At 38.2% G+C, this 17,553-nt stretch overlaps 1 protein-coding gene and 1 long non-coding RNA gene across 2 annotated transcripts in view; both read left to right on the top strand.

Moving 5' to 3' along the window:
• The window catches only part of LOC129050745 (uncharacterized), a 45,146-nt gene extending 36,792 nt beyond the window's left edge, over positions 1-8,354 (top strand). The window contains exons 3-5 of the long non-coding RNA XR_010135755.1: positions 957-1,036; positions 5,244-5,414; positions 6,466-8,354. This is a non-coding gene — a long non-coding RNA (uncharacterized LOC129050745). The remainder of the gene's footprint in view (positions 1-956; positions 1,037-5,243; positions 5,415-6,465) is intronic.
• NFIA (nuclear factor I A) overlaps positions 1-17,553 on the top strand; it is a gene marked incomplete at its 5' end in the record, with an annotated part of 375,871 nt that overhangs the window by 118,995 nt on the left and 239,323 nt on the right.

The raw sequence follows: 17,553 nt of genomic DNA, 5'->3' as shown, positions 1-17,553 counted from the left end.
GGAAATAAGGGAAGGAGGAAGGGGTGGGGGCCATTAGGTAGTAAAAGCCTGTTTAATGTAACATCAGTTGTGGAGAAAATATTAGGTACAATTACATAAGGATTGTGTGAGAGGGAGCACCTTGAGAAGCATAATTTAATTAGAATGAATTTATGAGCGAGAGGTCCTGAGCTATTAGACAAAGGGAAGGCAGTGGTGTGCTCTGCTTTCACGAGAGCATTTTAATGAGTTTCCATACAAAGTATTTCAGGTAAAAGATTTGTAGCAAGTGTGAATAGAAATGTAGCTCCAAATAAAAGCTGTCAAATAGCTCTAGTAGCAATTTCTGGGCTAAGAGTATTTAATAAAGTACGCTGACATTGTTATTTCTTGATGATCTTATTGAACAACTATCATGTTTAAGAAAATCTTAAAAAAAAAAACTCAGATTCCAATGTGTTCTTTAATTTGCCATTAAAAATTGAACTGCAGGGCTGGCCTTGCTTGACTTCCAATTTGGGCAGGTGTTAGATCGTGACTTACATAACATTGCAAACTCATCAATTGCCCTGATATTCCAGAAGGATAGGTGCCAATGGTAACTTAAGATTGAGATTTCACCTTTATGGCTTGCTTCCTATTTATGGTAAGAGAGAATTAAAGCGTTATCTCCCTATAGTGTAATTATGGTCATAAACTTGATTAGAGTTCTTTAAATAAAATCCAGCTAGGAAAAAGGCAGGAAAACACTGTGGTGAATTTTGGGGAAGGAGGATGGAATACAGACATGACCTTCACCTTGGTCAAAATATGTTCCCTAAGACTCTGGGAAGTCTTATATATATAAGATTCATATGGCAGGGTTTTTAAAAAGTTGACAAGAGAGTACATCCTTGTTTAAGGATTTATTTGTGTATGATCTTCACAAGGTACATTTTTGAGATTTATTGCAAATAATTCTGTTAATCCTTTCCTAGATATTCTGACATGTCAGGTGGTTAAAGAAGGATGATACATACCAGGTCTATAGAAATATCATAAATTATTACACAGTAATGTAAGTATTTTTGTCATCCATGACTAACTTTTAAAATGGCAAAGTTATAAATATCTGTAAAGTCAATGCGCAGTTGTTACTGATTATTGTGGCAATAATACATAAAGAACATGTTTTTTGTTTTATTTTCCACCCTTACATTTTATTTATAAAACAAAAATTTATATTTGCACAGGAGGAGAATTAGCAGGATGTAAAATAAAAATGAAAGACCCCAATGGGGAGAATATTTTAAATGTCTTGCAGGGAGTGGAAGAAAGTTTTGCTTAAAAATTTCACCATATGCTAACTATATACAGCACTTTAAGTTTATTTATTGTTAAAGCCTCATGTAAATCACGTCATTCTGAAAATCATGGAAACTGCACATTTGTGCATTAAACTATGTAAACAACAAAAACTGGTCATCCGTCCAATTGTTGCTTCACTTATTTTGAATTATAGTGCAATTTTGTGGAGGGTGAAATGGGGATTACACAATATAGTGATTTCCTGTTAACACCTACATTTTTGCTGATCAAGCAAGGTCTGTTGGTGTGAGAGCTTAACCTTTATTTTATTTCAAAATGTGTTCTTTATTCCGAGTTCCGTTGGTGTCTATGGTTTCACTTTTCTCCATGAGCCACATGTTAAAGCCTGCCCTGACTAAATGAAGGAGTTAAGCAGTGGGATAGACATTGTGGGCAGGCGAAACTGGGATAAGCCCCAGAATCTTTTGAACCTATCAGTAATATTACTAACAGGGAGAAAGTGTAAAAGTGAGCGCTTCAAGTGCTCAAGTGTACATGTCAAAATTAAAGCACGAGTTCCACGGGACAGCTCACCACCCTCCCTTATTTATAAAACAGAAGTATCTTTTGAGCCTGCTGTGCCCTCCTCCCTCTTTTCTATGCCTATTTTTCTGCCTGTGTTGCCTGGTTTTTGCTCTGCCTGTTGAAACCCTGCTCATCCTTCAGGCTGCCTCAAATCTTTTGTGGAAGAAGGTGGGGAACACATATCTCTTCTTTTGTACAGCCTTCCTTGATTAGCCTTCTTCCTCTCCCTTCTACCCATTGTACATGGTTTCTGTTGCCATGTAGTGGTTAAATCTGGTTTACGTTGTACTTGTTTGTGTGTAAAGAGGTCTCCTACACCGGGCCATGTTTTCTTGAACACTGGGATGGTGTTTTCTTAGTGCTTGTGATGTTCTTTTTCACAGTGGGTGCCCTATAACTTTTGTTTGGACTGAATTAAAGAAAAAAATGAAAGAAATCGACTTTAGTAGGAGCCAGCCTTTGAGTGATAAAGATACATTGAGGGAACTCTGTACATCCCCAAGATCGTGGCCAGTTGCCAGGCTCCATTTGGATTATGTGAGAGCTTAACCCCATATTTCAGGGCAGATATTTAGGTGTGTGTATGAGCTGTAGTTGGTGAATACTCATTTTTGACCAAAGAAGATATTGGTTTCTTTTCCAGGTGTTGCTGTGACTTCCGTTGCTGTAAATTCTGTGGGTGGGATGTATTTTGCCACCAACTGCCTAGCAGTTTATGAAATGATGAACAGGACAGGGGCCTTTCTGCATCCACATTGCTCTCATTAAAGTGATCCCCGCTTTTCCTCTGGCCCTCTTGAAGTGGGTCTAGTTTAGAACTTCTTATTAGTCTGTGGTCTTCAGATCTTTGTCATCTTAGGCATAGGCTCAAAGGAATTAAACTTGGGTTTTGATTAGTGAACTTGAGCCAGTTAGCTGGTGGACTGGATGTTACTCAGGCATAAACTGATTCCTATGTAGTTTCTAGAAGGTTGGCCTGGGCCACAGAACTTTCTATAGACTATCTCATCCATGCATCTATTTGGATTTAGAGCATGGATGTAAATGACCCTAAAGGTAGTAACTAATGTGAGATGCAGCAGGAGGGACCTTTTTTTTTTTTTCTTTTTTTTTAAAAACAGCCTTTTCTGTGCAATCCTGGATGGTTACATGAGTTCCATTTTATTTGTATCTATACTCCTTATAGAGACAAAGCAGCAAAAATGCACTAAAATTTGATATAATTTCTAGCTGTGGGTATTTGTATTATGTCTGCATTAGTCCACCTTCTGCCCGCCCACCCTTGGGTTGATGTGGTTACTGAAGATAGTGAGGCTATCTGGAGATTGAACATTGACCTTCACTAGTAGAACAAACTCAGCTGTTCTTACCTACCAGGGATGGTGAGTTGAAGACACCTGTAGTCTATGATTAGTTTATTGTGTGAGCATTTTTCTGACATATGCTGAGTGATATTGAAAACATTTAGGTAGAGCTTTTTTCTCTAAAAACCTTCTTGTTCATTCACTCCATGACTATTTACTTGGCACCCACCATTCTAGGCACTGGGATTGTATTCTGTTGGCCCAAACATACTTTACTTTGTTGAGAAGGTTTAGTATAGGACTAGGAAGATGCTAGTATACACTGATGGATTTAAAGCCCATTGCCAATTATAAATTCATTTTCACTATCAATTCAATTAGGTACTTAATGGCTATCCTATAAGGTAATACTATTATTATCTATCTCCATTTTACAAATGAGGAAACTGAAGCACAAAGAAGTGGATCAGTTTATCGAAGGCCATACTGCTAGGATATGTTGTAGAAATGGGTTTTGAACTGAGGTTGTCTTAATTCCCAAGTCTGTACTCTTAATATTATACTAAGTTGCCTGAGAATTTTAGCAAGACTTAGCCTAAATGATGTAGAGCATCTCAATTTCTGTGCAGGTCCATTTAACAGATTTTCTTGATTCAAGAGATGTTTCATCATAACTCAATTGTCTTAGCACTTGTATAAAAAGTTAGCTCTCAGAGATGAGGCTTTCTCATAGGCATAGCAGTAATTATGTCAAAATAGAGAAACTTTTAGAATCGAGCAAATCTGGTGCTCCTGGCTGTAGCCTAGCACTGTGTCCAGTGTCTTCATTTTAACCCATTTATGCTGGAGGTTGCAATTTTTTGAATTTTTGCAATCAGACCTTGGCGATGATCTTGAGCAGTAGGATATAAATAACTTCCACATGCTTAGTGTTCCAATAATGGAACACTAGGCATAAGTAGGTTAAAAAGTGAAAGTAGGAAGTCAGAAAGTTGTGAGACTGGGCAGAGTTCAAACAGTTGGTTATCCAAAGAGACAGGACCAGAGAGGTTTGTTGAATTGAGCTGACAAGAACTTCAACAGGCTCGTGTTTATTCCAGTCAGTGTTTCAGCATTGACACAGGTTACCATGTTTTACCTTGATTCACAGTTTCACAGTAGTCAGCAAATGCCCTACACTGAGGTTTTGCTCTTTATTTTGCAGCCTTTTTTTTTTTTTTTTTTTTTTTTTTGAGACAGGGTCTTGCTTGCTCTGTCACCCATGCTGGAGTGCAGTAATGCAATCATGGCTCACTGCACCCTGACCTCCCTGGCTCAAGTGATCCTCCCTCCTCAGCCTCTCGAGTAGCTGGGACCACAGGTGTGTACCAATTAGCTTTTTTATGCCCAACTAATGTTTTTAAAATTATTTTTTGTCTCCCTCTATTGCTCAGGCTTATTTTGCAGACATTTTTAAGACATAAAATTTTTGTTATATAAGACTTTTTTTGTTATAAAAATTGTTATATAAGACTTTTTAAGACATAAAATTTTGTAATATGAGGCTTTTCCTGGTTGAAAAGTGTTTCATTTTTCAATGTTTTGTATTTGTATGGAATCAGTCTTTTTGCCAGCACACTGAGTCTTGTCAGATTGGATTCAGAGTTTCTTTCTGCAACACTTTTACTGTTTGGTAACAACCTTTTCTTAGGAAGAGAAGCTACAGATACTACCTTGGCTGCTAACAAGTTTTCAGATTAGACCAATTTCACTGTGTTGACTAGGGAAGAAAACTGATTGAACTTCCATGGGCTTTAGACTGAAACCAATGACTAGCATTTTCTCTCTTTTGGACATGAGCATGATTAGAAGTCAGTCTGAAGATTTTCTTTCACCAGCATTGATAATTCTTGTCAATGTGACCTCAGACCCATATTGCCTTCTTTTCTGTGCATCCTCTGACCAGATGGAATTTCTTCTATTTTAGATGACATGTTGCATTTTAAAGATGCAAGGTGTAATCTAGATAAATATAAATTCATTGGATACTACCTTTGGAAAAGAGCTGAGGATTATCTTAAAGCTGTTCTTTTCCTCTTTTTCTTTCAGAATTGTTATTTTCTGCTCAAGATTGCCCTTCCAAGCCTACCTCATGGCAGCACACACACACATACAGTCACATTCAAACACACCATTGTACTGTTATTTGCAAAATTTTGCATATTTGGGACCAACATACCTGTTATTCTGAAGTGCTGTCATATGAAAGAATAAGTAAAGGTACTGTTTATATCTTTCGATGTATGTCTAGGACTAATGGGAGTTAGAGGACAGATAGATGTCAACTCCATGCAAAGAAAGTCATTATGACAATGAAGAAGGCCAACAGTGGACTTGTGGAGGAGCTGGGGACCCTACATCTGGGAGGGAATGGTTCTGCTGAGGTGGTTCAGAGATTTTGTAGCTGCGATGGGTTAGAAAATTAGATGAGAAGATTGTCAAAATTTTGTACAATGTACAGAATTTTGAAACAAAAATTTAATGAATGATTGGTTTGGGGAAGAAATGATATTTTACGTTGACTGTTTTATTTCTCTCAAATTTAGACCCTCACTGGGAAATTATTTTTGAGTCATAAACAATAGACCCATTTCACATCTATTCATATTTTCTCTCTCTCCATGATTTTTAGATTTAAAACAAGACCACAAGCCAACTTTAAACAGTTCATCTTTCTTCCTTTTTTATTGCTTTTTAACTTCATGGTTTTATCTCAGATAATTTAATAATTCTAGCTACAGGTGCCTTTCTCCCAGCTCCCCCAGTGTGGTAGCTGTCATTCTTAACAAACTGGGATACTCACGAGACATCTAGAGTTCAGTTGATGGTAGTCCAGAGTGTGTGAGCAGTGCAGGGAAATCTGTAGCTGTGAGCACTCATCTTTGACCACAGAAGCGCTGTTCGGATGTGGCCACATGGAATTCCTATGAATCTCTCTTCTGTGAAGTGGGATTTTTGTGGCACCAACAGCAAAGCGATTCATGAGTGAAAAGCCTTCTCTGGTGCTGCCATTTCCATCACTGTTTCTGCCTCCTTTTGCTTTTGTTAGGCATAGGCCCTTTATTTATTCAGACAAAAGTTTTTAAAAGATTAGAACATACTTCCATATTAATAACATCCCATCAGTTACCATTTTGAGGGAAATGTGCACATTTGTGTGGGCGTTTTGCTGAGGAAAAGGAATGAGGAGTGAAAGGAGTCTCACCCAGTTGGATAGTGGTATGCCTTGGAAATGCACTGAATCTTTTTTTTTTTTTTTTTTTTGATGCAGCTCTTCACAAATGGATAAGGTAAGGCACTGTCTGCAATGCGTGAAGCACTTTTTAAAAAGTGAGAACTCCCAGTAGACCTGTGGTGTTGCAGGAGCAGGTCAAGTGCTTTCTTTCTTTAATATTTAGCTAAGAGAGATCACTTAGGTGAACCGTTCCCTATAACTAGATCATCCTTTGCTTTTTCCTGTTCACATTATGATTGAATTCTTGTTTTTGTACACCAGTAAAATCTTGCATCTGAAAATCTTATTGCAAGTAAGTCTGCCCAGTTTTATCATTTTTTCTGCCATACTCCTTCTGAGAGCAGCTAGTTTGGAAAAGTATGGTCCATGCCAGGCAGAGTGAGCTCAGAAGAGGAAGGGAAATATGTAGTGGTTTAAGAGCATGAAGAGGAAAAGACTACTCTGGTAGCTTTTCTATATATATGTTTGTTTTGGCTTTTAGTCTTGAAAAGATTCAAATTCTCTTTCCCATCCTTTATTTCTAAATTCAAAGGGAAGCAGTTTGACGTATTAGAAGCCCTGTCTTTGGAGTCAGGAAGATCTGAGTTTGAAACTGTATGTTGTGACCTTAGACAAACTATTAATCTTTCTGAGATCCAGTTTGCTGTCTGTACAATAGGAATAATAGAAGTATATCATAGGATTGTTATAAGGGTTAAATAAGACATTGCTTATGAGCCTTACACATAGTGGCTTGCTATTATTCTTGTATTAACAAGGTTGTCCTGGCATTTCTTCCTACTGTTAATTTTCACAAAATATGATATGTCTTAAGCTTTATTATTGAATATAGTTTAAAATTTTAATAAACATGTCTGGAGTCTAAGATGGAAGACGTTAAAAAGGGCTCAGACATGATTGGTTTCTTGATGATTAAGTAGTGGGCAGTCAAAGATACTTGTTTTATGACACATTTAGGAGAAAGTACTGAATGAAGCTCTTAACAGTAACAGCCCCTTTAATTAGGGGACCAGAGTAGAGGAGTCATTCCCAGTGCTGCCTGGGAGGAGGATGAATTTCCTGCTGCACTGGAGTAACCCTGGGCAAAGGACCCAAAAGAACTGCTGAATTAAGGAAACCTGGAAACTAAAAAGCACAAGAGTTTTTTTTTTGTTTTTGTTTTTTTTCCCTGTCAGATATTGGTCTTTTGTATTCCAGTGATATTAAATGGAAATGGATTTTTTCAGAGGAAAAGTAATACTTGAGAGAACTGCATTATCTATCAGATTTATATATTTTGCCTTAGAGAAATGCAACCTGTTCATTGTGTAAAAAGCCATTGTGTGTGTACAGATTTGCTCTTCTGGAAGCTATCAATAGCCAGCTAGGATTAAATAGGTTTCCCTTCTCCCAAATGGTTTTGTTATTATTTATTTATTTTGTGTTCTTTTAAAATTTATTTTTCCAAATAATCTCAGTGAGGGCAGGGATCATACCGCTCTCAAGGTACACATCACGGTATGCAGATAGGCCCAAAATAAACTAACATCTTTATTTTTAAAGTTTTTTCATTATAAAAAGTAATACGAGGCCAGGCACGGTGGCTCATACCTGTAATGCCAGCACTTTGGGAGGCTGAGGCGGGTGGATCACCTGAGGTCAGGAGTTTGAGACCAATCTGGCCAACATGGTGAAACCCCATCTCTATGAAAAATACAACAACAACAACAACAAATTAGCCAGGAATGGTGGTGTGTGCCTGTAGTCCCAGCTACTCGGAAGGGTGAGGCAGGAGAATCATTTGAACCCAGGAGATGGAAGTTACAGTAAGCGGAGATTGCGCCACTGCGCTCCTCCAGCCTGGGCAACAGAGCAAGACTCTGTCTCAAAAAAAAAAAAAAAAAAATTAAAAAGTAATATGAGATTATTATAGTTTGGAAAATACAGAAAAATGGAAGAGAAGTCATGTACGGTTTCACTGTCCAAAAATAATTAACATTAACATCTTGGTATACTTCCTTCCAGCCTTTTTCTGTTAGTACAGAGCTTTATGCTAGCTATTTATGATTATGAATACAGATATATCCTAAAAGATCTTCTCATGCTGAGCCCAGGTGTTGTAGGATAGAAACTGATGGTAGCCAGGCAAAGTGTATAGACATAAAAACTGGGATGACAGAATCACAGGGAAGGGTATAATACATTTGGGTTCCTTAGCTCAGGGCTCTCTCATTTCTGCAGCAGGAAATGTGGTTTTCCTCAAGTGGAATAAGATTGCAAAAGGAAGGTTGGTAAGCTCGAAAGAAATTTTCACATTGCCCCTATGATAGGTAACAAAGGTGATGAAACAACCCAGTTTTGCTGCGTTATGGTATTCCTGTTTTCAGAAAAATAAAAAAACCACAAAAACCATTTCTTTGAACAAATTCAGGCTTTAATGTACTTTTTTCCCCCAGAACATTTCTCCTAAGGGCTTAAATTATTATCACATATGGAGAAGGAGACTTATATACGAGAGGATGGAAGATCCTTAAGCATGTACAAATTTTTGTAGCATCTATCACAGTCCTGAATCCTGAAAGACTATTTTCTGTTGAGTTAGATCTTTCCTTAAAGATGCTTTCTGGGATGGGCTGTGCATCTCTGACAGTTCTCGTGCTGAGTCATACCTTGTTCTGTTAAATTTATCCATTATTGGACAAAGACTGGAAGAATGAATATGACATTGGGAAGTGTGCAAGACTTCCACAGATCACTTGTAGAGAGGGATGATTTCATTGTAATCCTACCTCATTGGACACCTCCAACCTGCCAGTCTCATCTGTAAAGAGAACATTTTTATCCCCTTTCCTTGGCTCTCTTGGCTCCATCTACAGGCAACACTCAGGTGGACTTCTTTACTGAAGAGAAGAGCATAATATTCTTCTAGTTTGCCTAGCTCTTTGGCATTTAGAAAACTAGAGAAATGCATAAATTTAGCAAAGGATCAGGGCCAATGTGATGGCTGAACTGGCATCATTTCACATTTTTCATGCTCTGTATTTATAGCAATAAATTTCAAGTAAGAAAATAGATTGCAAGGAGTATGCTGTATTAGGAAGGAAGTTTGTACACTTTCGTGGCTTATGGGTATCTTAGTATAACCTTTTCTGGTTGAGTGAACTGTGTCATTTTAAAAGCCTGAAGACATTGTGATGACTGCTGCCTCCATAATGACTACATTCTAGGGGCTTTGCCCTGAATTGCATATATTAACTCAAAAAACAAACAGTACCCAGTTTTTATTGGGAAGATTACAGTACCAGAAGTTATGTTTCTCAGTCATTGAGACCTTATGAAGCCTTAATAATATTAAGAAGATTCTGGTTCCCTGTCTTCTGAGTCAGCAGTTGGTCACAGTTCAGAAATGAATTACAAATTACTATTTATTAGTAATGATAATATTTAAGTAGTAATGATGATGATAAATAGTAACAGCTTATTTTTTAAAAAGATACCAAGCTAAATGCTTTCATGGATTATCTCATTTAATTGTCTCAACAACCTTTTAAGTCTTATATTTTTATCATTGCCGTTTTATAGATGAAGAAAGTCAATTTTCAGAGAACTTAAATAGCTTCTCATAGATGTCTAGAGCAAATAAGAGACACCAGGATATATTACACCCAATTAAACATGTTTTTCTCCCACATATTCCATCAATTAGAGACTTGTAGAGAAGGGTGCTATTTTTCTTTTCATTTTTATTTTTTTCGAGACAAAGTCTGGCTCTGTCACCCAGGCTGGAGTTCAGTGGTGCAGTCTTGGCTCACTGCAACCTCTGCCTCATGGGCTTGAGCCATCCTCGCACCTCAGCCTCCCAAGTAGCTGGGACCACAGGCATGCACCACCACACCTGGATAATTTTTGTATTTTTTGTAGACACTGGGTTTTGCCATGTTGCCCAGGCTGGTCTCGAACTTGTGAACTTAAACCATCTGCCCGCCTGGCCTCCCAAAGTGCTGGGATTGGTTGCTATTTTTCAAATGTGAGAAAACTCCTTTAGAAGTTTTAGTCTTCATGAGTCTTATACACTTAGGGTGTGAATTTAAATTAGCAAATTGGGTTGTTGGATTTGTAGTTGTAGCAGAAAGGTTTTGTTTGTGGATTTTTAAGTAGGCGTGATAGCATAGGGGTCTGCTTTTAAAAGAGGGATAAGCAGGCAAGGAACTTGCAGTGCTTAAGGGCACAGGTGGGGCAGAACATCAAAGACAGATTCCATCTGTGCTAACATTTCACCTTTACTCCACTGAAAATTTTCTAAGATGTCACCTTTGAGACACACTAAAGCTTATTTTTCTAGACAATTAACAAATAAATTACATTTACTCCAAGGACAGTGTAATATTAATCTATAAGGATATTTTAGATTTTAGAAAACATGAGTTTTGAATTCTAGTTTATTATGCAGTATGGTCTGTGAGCCAAGAATTGTCTTCATCTTTATGTCCAGCAGATAATGTGGTAAGGATTTCTTAAAGCTTTTTGAGTAATTGAATTAATGAATAAAATTTATAAAGTTTTCTATCACCTACTAAACATCTGCTTGTGAATTTCAAAGAACCTCATTTTATATAACATTAAAAAGAGGCTGTAAAACATAGTTTTTACTAACAATTTCATTTTTATACATTGCAGTTGTCCTTATTGATAAAAGAGAACTTTGTGGTTTGATGCATAAAAGAAAATTCACTATTCAGTGTAGTTGGGACTGTATCTTCAGGCACAGACACTGCATTCAGACCTACAGACCCCCACCGTGCCCAGTGTCTGGGTTGCAGCCCAGACTGAGGTTGAGCCAGAGGAAGAAGGAGGCCGTGTGGTTAAACCACTTGTGGATAATCGAAAGTAGACCATACTTATTTTCAATTTGGCAGCTGCATTAGCTTTTTACTAAAGTGTGCAGCTTTGCCTGGTTCTGCTAATGTTGCCTTCACACTGTGGCCTGGTCACCATTAGTGGTCTGGCAGAGATATCTGAGGAGGCTCACCATTGCTCCTCTTGACTGTTCCACTGCCCTTCCCAGTACTTTCCCTGACTTTTCCTATGTTCTGTGGTATCAGGCAGTTGGATCAATTGCAATGACTGCATCAAAAGAAAAAGACAAAAATCAGGAAAGTATAACCCCAAGGGCAACAATAATGAAATTTTAAATTTAAAGTGACCCAAGTTTGATGTACAGGATATGAAAATGCTGTGGTTCCTCCAATGGTTTCATATACTTTGATTCAGACCCTTAGAAGTTCCTGGTGGGCAGTTGATAATTGAGTATCAGTCTTGATGCTCCAGATTTGAATACCATTTCAGTTGGAGGCATGGTGCGCCTGATATAGATGACGTGTGAATGTTTCAATGTCAACAGGAGATGCGGGTTGTGAAGATATGTGTTCACATGAAACAGACTGCAAGTCTAAGTCTCCAAGGATGAGCTGATATATGTAACCCTGTTCATGATGGGCCTGTGTTTTTTTCATTTTCTGTTTTCCTCTCTGGCAGATGATAGATCATTTAAATCTGTACTGGCACATGGACATGGTTTCCCACCCCAACTGAACTTGAGTTAGAAGAACCTCAGCTCTGTAGTGATCTTATTTTACTGTTTTCCCAGGATAAAATGCCCTTGGTACCACATACTGTATGCAGAGTATTTATGATTGCTTGAGTACAGTTCCTTGGAAAGGACACAAGGGGTTTCATAAAGCGGTACTAAAAATCTGCTTTTCTCCCTAGCATTTACCCACAACCTTGCAATCTGATGGCTTGAAATAATGGTCAGAGTGCATGTTACCCAACTTCTCCTGGCTGCTCCTACTCTGTCACACTGCACACAGATCATGCCCGCCACCACCCTACACTCCCCAACCTCACCCACCAGTCAGACAGTTTAAGTCCTGCTGACGCACCAGGCGTGTGTCGGCTCGTGGTTGTACTTTTCATGAGTAGCAGGGAAGATACACTCCAGGAAGGTGGGATACAAATTATTGAACTGTGTCACTTAAAAGCTCCAGTGAGTTTCATCGCAAGTATAGGAGTTTGAAAGTGCTCCCCAGTCAAACCCAGAACCACATAGGGTCAGCCGTGGTTGAGCTAATTTCTGCTTACACATGTGTGGAGGGTGTCATTTTCTGACTACGCCTAGGCCTGAGTGGACGGCCGATTAAAAGATGTAAATTCGTGGATTGTATCAAGGAGACTGGATTCCATCTTTGTGGTCAGGAGGGGGCCCACTCTTTTGTTCTGCGAAGGGTTTATCTGGGTGTTCCTTGCTGGAAGTTGCTTTTCCAGTTTGGATCAAACCACTTAAGTGGAGCTCCAGCCTCAGTCCTTGCAATAAAAAAAAGAAAATCCTGGAAAGCCAGAATTTTGCTAATATCTTATATAGAATCTCAATGATGGGAATTGGGAGTAGAAGCCAGAGAGTGGTGTTTGGCTGATGGAAGTTAAAAGTTGGGTTAATAATAAACTACATTTATATATCAGTTAACAGCTTGCTAAGTGCCCACATATTATTTGAGCTTTATACTTGCTTGCTGAGAAAGAAGGGCTATTATTATCATTATCATCATTACCACTTTCCATTTTATAGATAACAAAATTGAGGCTCTGAGAATTTAAAGAGATTTTCCCCAAATCATTAAACGGTGACTTCTGAATCTGGATATATGACAAGACCTCTGTCCCCAGTCGCCTTGCTTTCACCTCTGTAATATATACTAGCTAAGCTCAGCTTTCTGAGATCTTCCCTGTCTTATGTCATATTTGACATGATAGGACAATTGAAGATGTTTTGTAAGTACATACTTTGTTTACTACCTCAGTAGCCGGTATAACAAATGGCACTGAAGTTTTTTGCTTTGCTTGCTAAAACCAGCACCATTTGTGAGACAGGTCTTAGCTCCGAGTTACCCTTAAATGTAACTCCTTTATTATAAAATCATTTGCAAAGAGCTGCAGAGATCAAGGAATACACTCTTCCCACTTCCCTAATGCCAGATAGTACTATGACATGACTTCATAGTACCCCTTCTTCAACAAAATAAGTGTCTGCAGTGAAATATTTGTTAAAATGCACATTTCTCAGTGAATATATTTTTTAAAACTGAAAAAAATAGTACCTAAATGGAAATTTTATCATTGCTTTAAAATGTATTTTAATGAAGATATTAAAAAATACCTTTGATGGATTCTTCAATATTGTCAAACTGCTCAAAATGATTATACTGTTATATGAAGTCTAAAATCTCTCATACAACTTACAAGAATATTTTTGTTGTATGTAACACAGTTGGAAAATTCTAGTGGGACCATGTCCATGCAATTACTGATTATGTAATGCTGTAAATTTTTGATAAGCATGTTCCAAGTTTTCCTGTTCTGAAAACAAAAACATTAAAATCACCCACTGTTGAAGACAAAAGATCATTACTTTATTAGGAGATATTATTAGATATGTTTAGAACCAGGTAAAAAAAAAAGTAAAAGACTGGTTAAAAAATTAGATTAACTCCACCAATAAAAATTCAATTCCTTCTGTAGCTGATTAATGTAAGTTTCTTTCCACTGATGACCACTAAATAGAAAAAACTAAAGTAAATTTCATCATCATTGTAGAAGTGTAACTTATTCAAGTAAATGAGATAAGCCATTTTATATCTATCAAGCTATAATTAAATAAGGATGATACTATTTGACTTATAAATGACCTCTGTTTTATATTTCCTGTGGAAATCAGCTAACTACAAATGAATTGTTTATTAACTTACTTCAGTAACATGATGAACAGAAGTATTTCAGGACTCATTTGCCCCTTTTTTATGTGACTCAGCATCAGATTCTGCCCTTTGCTCTTCTGAGGTCAGTCTGACCCAGACAGGTAAAATGAACAGGACATGAAAGTTCAGTGCATGCGGTCAGCATTCACGTACCTTGCTTTGGTTAAATAAATTCTTGAAATGGTTGATGGCTTATTTGCCATGAACTTGATAATTCCCCAAATTGCTGATGTTACCAGGTGCAAGGACAAATATTGATGGCTATGAACCTTGCATGGTGCTGATGCACTGTGATAGTCATATCTTGTTGTAAATCATGTTGTAGTGACATGGTTCCAGTTCATTTACCCATTCCCTGTATCAGAGAGTTTGGGCCATTGTTGAACATCACTGTGTTCAGTTCATGGTGCTGGGTAGTTCACATTTCTGGAAGGGCTGTAAGGTTTGCATAATCGTCCAGTGCTATCATCGTATCATCTTTGCCTGGAAGATGCATCTGCATACCTTCAATAGTTTTTAATGTCTTGGGATGCCCAACCCAGTACTGTGGGTTTCAATTTTTATCTGTCATCCCCACAAACCCCTAAATTTAAAAAAAAATGTGAAAAATATTCAGGTGACTATAAAAATTTCAAAGAAGGCCTCAACTTCTTGCTCTGGGTAAAAGGTAGATGCAGTCTCATGGTGGAACATAGGAGTTATCTCAGTTGGCTCTTGAAATGAGAATGTTTCACTGTTTCAGCTGAACTGAATAGTCAGTTTAGTTTTTAAAAACCTGCTCAATTCAACAAAACATGATTGATTGCTCACATAAATTAATTGCCTCTGAGACACATGTTTGAAATAGACATCTATACTCTCTCTGATACTAGTGTGTAGCAATAACTTTTACTGTCCTATTTTGTTTAACTGTCTGTGTATGTATTCTCTAAAAAGGGGATTGAGGCTGGAAGCAGTGGCTTATGCCTGTAATCCCAGCACTTTGGGAGGCCGAGGCAGGCAGATCACCTGAAGTCAGGAGTTCGAGACCAGCCTGACCAACATGGTGGAACCCCATCTCTACTAAAACTACAAAAATGGGCTGGGCGTGGTGGTGGGTTCCTGTAATCCCAGCTACCCGGGAGGCTGAGGCAGGAGAATCGCTTGAACCTGGGAGGCAGAGGTTACAGTGAACCAAGATCATGCCATTGCACTCCAGCCTGGGTGACAGAGCGAGACTTCATCTCTAAATAAATTAATTAGTTAATAAAAAGGAGATTGATTAAACTTTTCTTTTTTCTTTTTTTTTTTTTTTTTTGAGATGGAGTTTCACTCTGTCACTCAGGCTAGAGTGCAGTGGTGCAGTCTTGGCTCACTGCAACCTCTGCCTCCTGGGTTCAAGTGATTCTCCTGCCTCAGCCTTCCGAGTAGCTGGGACTGCCGGCACATGCCACCACACCTGGCTAATTTTTTTTTTTTTTTTTGTATTTTTAGTAGAGACGGGGTTTCACCACATTGGTCAGGCTGGTCTTGGACTCCTAATCTCGTGATCCACCCACCTTGGCCTCCCAGAGTGCTGGGATTCCAGGCATGAGCCACCCTGCCTGGCCGATTAAACTTTTCAATAGCTATATCTACTGTATGGACTCTGTTAATGTACATAATTATGCCCAGAAGAGAACTATATGTCATTATTAAATTTATGCTTAGAATAGTTGATCTACACTTTTGTCTCCTTAGCATTCCTTTAGCTGTGCTTCCAGAGCTGCTCAGAAACACGAGTTTTGCTTAATAATCCATAGCAGAGCTGAAGTCAAGAGGGGAAGGACCCACAGGACTTCAGCTGGATCTGGTTGGGAAAAGCTCAAGATTGGGAAATGGAACTTTGGTAGGCACATGTCAGTATGAAACATTTGCCTCACAGCCCCATACATGATTAACCTTTACTTTGGAGGGGAAAGGCTCACAGTCTTACTGCAGAATGAGAATAAACCTCATTTCGTGGTTTATAAACTCTTAAATGTAACAGAATATAGGCCTAAAGTTAGACATTGTATTCAGTCTGAGCTCTGCCACTTAAGAATTCTGGGACTTTCGGCAGGCTGCTTATTATCCACTAACCTCAATTTCTTCAACTCCTAAAAGGGCAGTTGTCATACCTATATTATGGCACTGTTTTGAAGAAGAAATGAGGTAATGCTTAAAAGTGTTTAACATAGTCACTGGCACAGAGAAGATACTTAATAAATGTTGGTTTCCTTCTTGTTCAGCAAAACCTTAAGGCAGAAAGCTCCTAGGGCATGATTATATATTTCATTCTTTCAGTAGCATTTGCCAAACATTTTTACCATATTGTTGCTAAGTAGGTAAAACAGAAAGACACATATCTAAATATGCAGAGACATATTTTGTAATGGAGGTACCACTCTTTTTTTCTAAGGCATTACTGATTCTCACTTCGCCTCTGCATCTCTGAATATGTTACAATTGTAAGAGATGTTTGAAGCTTTGGGGATCTTCTATTGGAAATGGGGGTTCTTCACCGAATGTTCATGTACCGACTTCAAGAGGTCAAAGAATCACGAATTGATATACAAAGTGGTGTATGTTGGAGTATAGTCGTCACTTGGTATCTGCAGGGGATTCGTTCCCGGACCATCCCACAGATGATAAAATCCACGGATGCTCAAGTTCCTCACAGTCAGTCCTTCATGCCAGTGGGTTCCGTATCCATGGATTCAATCAACCACAAATCGAAAATACCCTCATCATGTAAAACTTGTAACATACATCCTAGCAAAAAGAAGAAAATAAAATCACCTTGGGAAAATAATCCTTAAAATTTTACTATGTAGGGGTTTATTCTTCCAAACATATGTATGTATTTTTGAAATCCTTTAAAAAATAATGCTGTATCACAAGCACCTTTCCCTATTATGTATTCTTCTACAGAATCATTTCATTGGGCGTATAGTGTTTCATGTTATTGATGGATCATTTGTGAAACCAATTCTGTGATGGCCACTGAGTTTGTTTGCAAGTTTTTATTATTATAATTAATGTGGCGATTAAGATCTATATTGCTCAAACGTGACTGTGTACTTATAGATCATCTTTGTAAAAAAGCAGCATTAACTTGTGTTTTTAAAACATTTTTAAACAAAACTAAGTGATAAGAAATTGATCAACTCAGCCAGGCACGGTGGCTCACGCCTATAATCCCAACACTTTGGGAGGCCGAGGCGGGCAGATCACCTGAGGTCAGGAGTTCAAGACCAGTCTGGCCAACATGGAGAAACCCCGTCTCTACTAAAAATACAAAAAGTAGCTGGGTGTGGTGGTGGGCACCTATAAT

This window comes from Pongo abelii, chromosome 1 (genome assembly GCF_028885655.2).
Source record: "Pongo abelii isolate AG06213 chromosome 1, NHGRI_mPonAbe1-v2.0_pri, whole genome shotgun sequence".
NCBI classification, from domain to species: domain Eukaryota; kingdom Metazoa; phylum Chordata; class Mammalia; order Primates; family Hominidae; genus Pongo; species Pongo abelii.
This window is presented reverse-complemented; position numbering and strand designations above follow the sequence as displayed.